Genomic DNA, 6516 nt, shown 5'->3' on the forward strand with positions numbered 1-6516 from the left:
TAAATAGACTTAGATTTTTTGCTGTTATGTTTACCCCTAGGTATTTTACTTTTTTCACCACATTAAGTTCCATCTCATTCTGAAACCGTTCTGACTCTGTATTAGTCAAGTTTTTCCCCAAAACCTTAGTTTTCTGTTTATTTAATTTAAATCCAGCCACCCGACCAAAATCATTAATCAGTTGTAATACTCTTTTCGTACTGGGCTCTGGCTTCTGCAAGGTCAAAACCAGGTCATCTGCAAAAGCTTTTAATTTATATTGTTTCTGACCGACCTGAATTCCTTCCACCAACTGATCCCTTCTAATCATGTTCAATAGCACTTCCAGAACCGAAATAAATAACAAAGGGGAAATAGGGCAACCTTGTCGTGTCCCTTTTTCAATTTTAAACTCTTCCGTAACCACATTATTAACTATCAGTTTAGCTTTCTGTTCTGAATATATCGCCTCAATCCCATTCTCAAAACCCCGTCCCACTCCCATCTCTTTTAAATTTCCCATCATAAATTTCCAGGAGATATTATCAAAGGCCTTCTCCGCATCTATAAAAATTAAAACTGCTTTTGTATTTATATCTGTTTGCAAAAGTTCCAAAATGTCAATAATGTTCCTTGTATTAGCAAACAGATGTCTTCCTGGGAGAAAGCCAGCCTGGTCCTTATGAATTACTTCATTTAAAACTTTTTTAAATCTATTTGCCAAAATGTCTGCAAATATTTTATAATCCACATTTAAGAGAGAGATGGGACGGTAGTTCTTAAGTTGTGTCTTCCGGGGGCGGCGCGAACGGCAATGGCGGTCCTCTTCTGAACGGGAGAGGAGGCTCCGCAGGCAACGGGTCGTCCGCTACGGCGAAGCGGAGACCCACTTCGGAAAACCCCAGGCGGCAAGAGCCTGGGGTCCTGAGGCTCGGTGGGCGCCTAGAGCGACCCTCCAAGTGCAGAAGGAACCCCGTAAGGGGCTCCGGAGCACGGAGGGGGGTTGCGGCGCTGTGAGCTGTTTCACAGCCTGAGGAGCGAAGCCGCGCTGCTACTGTCGGTGAGCGCTGATCCCTTTTCCTGCTAAATTACGGATCCGGACGAAAAAGCAACTAATTTGTGAGTAAAAGACTGAATCACTTGAAATTTGAGATTTTAAAAGGGAAACTTGAATTGGCTTGAACTTGGCTGTGAGCGGAGAGACGTGGAAGCAGGAAGTCCGTCTTCCGCAGCCATTGAACTTGAAAAAAAGCAATCAGCTGGAGGAGTGGAGGCTGAAAGAAAGAGATTCTAAGTTTTACAGATCTAAGCATCTATTTGAACTTGCATTTTAAAGTAAAGACTTTAAGTTAAAGATTTGGGATTTCTATTTGCACTTGACTTTCCTCCTCTTATTGGATTACAAATTAAAAGGTGAAACCCAGAGTCAGGAGCTGCCTGAGTACTAAGGGAGCTGTCAGTATTGCAGATTTGGATACTGTATATTGGAACTTGAAACAATCTGAGGGTATTGAGACCTTTTAAATTTGAAACATTCTTTTTGGAGATAAATAAGCACTGTCTGCAACAAGGTGACCATTTATAAACTCTGCTAAACATTTGTATTTGAAGGTTCTTGGACATTAAATTAGACTCTGAAAAACAGATTAAGCTCCCTCTAGAGGATTGGATTATAACAGTGATTTTACATACACTTTTTACTTTCGATTCCTTTGCTGTTTGCTTGCTCTGGACCTTTCCATTCCCATGGGAACAACTCAGTGTGACCTTGACTGATAGATAACGTTGGAATGAGTGGCACAAGAAAAAGAGGGAGAGCTAAACAAACAACTCTAACAACTCTAACCTCAGCTTCACAGACACGCAGATCATCTGTGCCTACTTTGCCCTCAGAAGTGGAGGGTGAGGGCGAAGTAGAGCAGTTACAACTGGAAGATATGGCCTCAGGAGCATCTGCCTCTGTACTAGACAAAATCTTTGAAAAATTGGAAGCTTTGGACAAGAAAGCAGATGCGCAATCAGCAAAGATTGATAAAAACACAGAATGTTTAAATAAATTAACCACACAAGTGGCACAGAATGCACAAGCAATTGGACAGCTAACGGAGGCCTCAGCAGAAAATCGGAAATTGACTGAGGACACCAGACAATGATACTCACCAGTTTAGACACCTTGTTGAAAACAGAAACAAAAAAATTCCCTTGAACACTCTATTATACAGGAATCTCTCCATTATGAGAGCAGTTTATGTAATGATCGTCACACTTCCCAGACATTTGTCTGAACAGTATTGACCTATATCAAACTTGATGATGTATTTCATACTCTGTAGGGATCCTCTCCCTTTGGAGGGACAAGATAAATAAATAAAGGAGTATTGCTTGCTCATGCTCAGCTATTAAACTGTCATGCTGCTGATGGTTTGTTTGTTTTTTTACATTATGATTTCTACTTGATGAACGTGAATTCTGTTCAGCATGTGTCTTAGAATCATAGAATCATAGAATCATAGAATCATAGAATCATAGAATCATAGAATCATAGAGTTGGAAGAGACCACAAGGGCCATCAAGTCCAACCCCCTGCCAAGCAGGAAACACCATCAGAGCACTCCTGACATATGGTTGTCAAGCCTCTGCTTAAAGACCTCCAAAGAAGGAGACTCCACCACACTCCTTGGCAGCAAATTCCACTGTTGAACAGCTTACTGTCAGGAAGTTCTTCCTAATGTTTAGGTGGAATCTTCTTTCTTGTAGTTTGGATCCATTGCTCCGTGTCCGCTTCTCTGGAGCAGCAGAAAACAACCTTTCTCCCTCCTCTATGTGACATCCTTTTATATATTTGAACATGGCTATCATATAACCCCTTAACCTCCTCTTCTCCAGGCTAAACATGCCCAGCTCCCTTAGCCGTTCCTCATAAGGCATCGTTTCCAGGCCTTTGACCATTTTGGTTGCCCTCCTCTGGACACGTTCCAGTTTGTCAGTGTCCTTCTTGAACTGTGGTGCCCAGAACTGGACACAGTACTCCAGGTGAGGTCTGACCAGAGCAGAATACAGTGGCACTATTACTTCCCTTGATCTAGATGCTATACTCCTATTGATGCAGCCCAGAATTGCATTGGCTTTTTTAGCTGCTGCGTCACACTGTTGGCTCATGTCAAGTTTGTGGTCAACCAAGACTCCTAGATCCTTTTCACATGTACTGCTCTCAAGCCAGGTGTCCCCCATCTTGTATTTGTGCCTCTCATTTTTTTTGCCCAAGTGCAATACTTTACATTTCTCCCTGTTAAAATTCATCTTGTTTGTTTTTGCCCAGTTCTCTAATCTGTCAAGGTCGTTTTGAAGTGTGATCCTGTCCTCTGGGGTGTTAGCCACCCCTCCCAGTTTGGTGTCATCTGCAAATTTGATCAGGATGCCCTTGAGTCCATCATCCAAGTCGTTGATAAAGATGTTGAATAAGACCGGGCCCAAGACAGAACCCTGTGGCACCCCACTAGTCACTCTTCTCCAGGATGAAGAGGAACCATTGATGAGCACCCTTTGGGTTCGGTCAGTCAGCCAGTTACAAATCCACTGAGTGGTAGCATAGTCAAGACCGCATTTTACCAGCTTCTTTACAAGAATATCACGGGGCACCTTGTCAAATGCCTTGCTGAAATCAAGGTAGGCTACATCCACTGCGTTCCCTTCATCTACCAGGCTTGTAATTCTGTCAAAAAACGAGATCAGGTTAGTCTGACATGACTTATTTTTCAGAAATCCATGCTGACTATTGGTGATCACAGCATTCCTTTCTAGGTGCTCACAGACTGTTTGCTTAATGATCTGCTCCAGAATCTTCCCTGGTATTGATGTCAGACTGACTGGGTGGTAATTATTTGGGTCCTCTCTTTTCCCCTTTTTGAAAATAGGGACAACATTTGCCCTCCTCCAGTCTGCCGGAACTTCGCCTGTTCTCCAGGAATTCTCAAAGATGACTGCCAGTGGTTCTGAGATCACATCTGCCAGTTCTTTTAATACTCTTGGATGCAGTTCATCTGGCCCTGGAGACTTGAATACATCTAAATTAGCCAAGTATTCTTGTACTATCTCCTTAGTTATTCTGGGCTGTGTTTCCTTTGCTGAATCATTTGCTTCAAATTCTTCAGGTCGGGCATAGTTTTCTTTATCGGAGAAGACTGAGGCAAAGAAGGCATTGAGGAGTTCAGCCCTTTCTGTGTCCCCTGTTTGCATTTCACCATCTTCTCCTCTGAGTGACCCCACTGTTTCTTTGTTCTTCCTTTTGCTACGAACATACCCATAAAAGCCTTTTTTGTTGCTTTTAACCTCTCTAGCAAGCCTGAGTTCATTCTGTGCTTTAGCTTTTCTGACTTTGTGTCTACACGTGCTGGCTATTTGTTTGAATTCCTCCTTGGTGGTTTCCTCCCTTTTCCATTTTTTGTACACATCCTTTTTAAATCTTAACTCAGTTAAAAGTTCTTTAGATAGCCACCCTGGCTTCTTTAGGCACCTTCCATGTTTCCGTCTCATTGGTATTGCCTGAAGTCTTGTTCTCATTTCCATAATGAATCTGATTTCTTTTGCAATGCCACCCCATTCTATTCTGTCAAGGCTTTTGCCGGTACACACTTTCGTGTGGATGTGTCCCTACTTTACATTGGCCATTTCCCAGACTTTTTAAATAGTCTTGCTTTTCGTATGTAAGTTACTTTCATTTCCACAGCTGCTTGTATGATAAATCTCTTTCGTTTTATCTCCACTCTAGTCATTTGCACCAGAAGTGACATTTCCCACATACTTAGGTACTCTGGAAAATCCATGCAATGTTGCTGCCAAAACAATGGCATTCTAGTGTTTTCTCTGGTATCCTTCCATCTATTTTGAAAGGCATATTTTATTCCATTTCTTTGGGCTTTCAATGCAATTCCAGTGCCAGCCATTTAAATGAGAACTGGCAAAGCACTACTGATTCACCCAGCATGGTGGGGTGGTCTGTGGTGCAATGGATGATAAGATGGGAGGAATCTGTTGCCGGTATGACATGTTTTACACAAATGAAGATTCTTTTGCAGCAGAGTTGGTTGTGTCTGAGAGTAGGGATACATGGGGTGGGGTGATGATATTCAGTTTGCATTTCAAGGTAGATCTACCAAATTTGCACTTTTGGAAACAAAAATGCAAACAGTGAAATGAAACACAAGCACCAATCAAAATTTGCACTTCTTCAAATTTTGCCATGCAGTTCTCCAGCCAAGCAATGTGTACACAAATGCATATGTCAAGATAAATTGTGCATAAAATGCATTTATTGTTGAAAATAACATTCAAAAACACATTACAGTCATACCTCAGGTTACAGATGCTTCAGGTTGCGTGTTTTCAGGTTGCGCACCACACAGAACCTGGAAGTACTGGAACGGGTTACTTCTGGGTTTTGGCACTCGCGCTCACGCATGCACATAAGCGCTAAATTGCACTTTGCGCATGTGCAGAAGTGCCAAATTGCGACCCGCGCATGTGCGGGTGTAGACGCAGTGCTGCAGGTTGCGAACGCTGCGGGTTGCGAACATGCCTCCCACACAGATCATGTTCACAACCCAAGCGTCCAGTGTATATTGGGGGGAATTGCTTGCATGAATGTGTAAATTATGCAAAACTGCATACAAAAATGTCTTTATTCAGAGAAATTTGCACCAAATGCTTCATGAGGAAAATTGCAAGCTGATTTGAAAATGTGGACAACTGAATTAAGGACTGGGGGAAAATGAGAAACTAAGAGAACTGCAATTGACAGATTTGTCCGTTCCTATCTGAGAATGCACTTGAATAATGTATTAGGCTTAAGAAATTTATTTCTGTGCACCTAAAAGCTTCCCCATTTTATATCTGCTATCTTCCCACCCCACCCCAGCACATGGTATACCCACTTACTAATAGGGGTGGTGAGTGACCAATATTCTGCTGACCAATATTCTACTATTCCACCAGACCCAGTGCAATTCATCTGTAATTAGCATCAACCTTCCACACTAGGCCTTCAGTTAGTCTGACATCCCCAAGTGATATAACCATAGAATTGTAGAGTTGAAAGAGACCCTGAGGATCATCTAGTCCAACCCTCTGCAGTGTAGGAATATGCAGTTGTACTATACAAAGATCGAACCTGCAACCTTGGCATTATCAGCACCGTGCTTCAACCAACTGAGCTATGCATGCTCTATAAATCAACATTGCCCCTTCCTTGAAAGGGATCAACAAGCATGGGCAGGTAAGCCTTTTTAATCCTTGCACTGTGCAAACAACCAGTATTCTAGGAAGAGAGCAGAGCCTTTATTTCAATAAACCATTTAAAAAGAAACGGTACTGATTTTTCATTAAAGGCTATATGCAGTGGTGCCCAAAGAGAAAAAGGCTAGAGGTATGAATGTAAAGGGAAATATTCATTGTTAGTGCTTCAAAGTTGTCAATGGATCTTCCCATTTAAGTTATTATATTCCCCCCCCCCAGCTGATCCACAGGCTATATTTGGTTTAT

The sequence above is a fragment of the Podarcis pityusensis genome (genome assembly GCF_964106645.2).
Source record: "Podarcis pityusensis genome assembly, chromosome: 10".
NCBI classification, from domain to species: Eukaryota; Metazoa; Chordata; class Lepidosauria; order Squamata; family Lacertidae; genus Podarcis; species Podarcis pityusensis.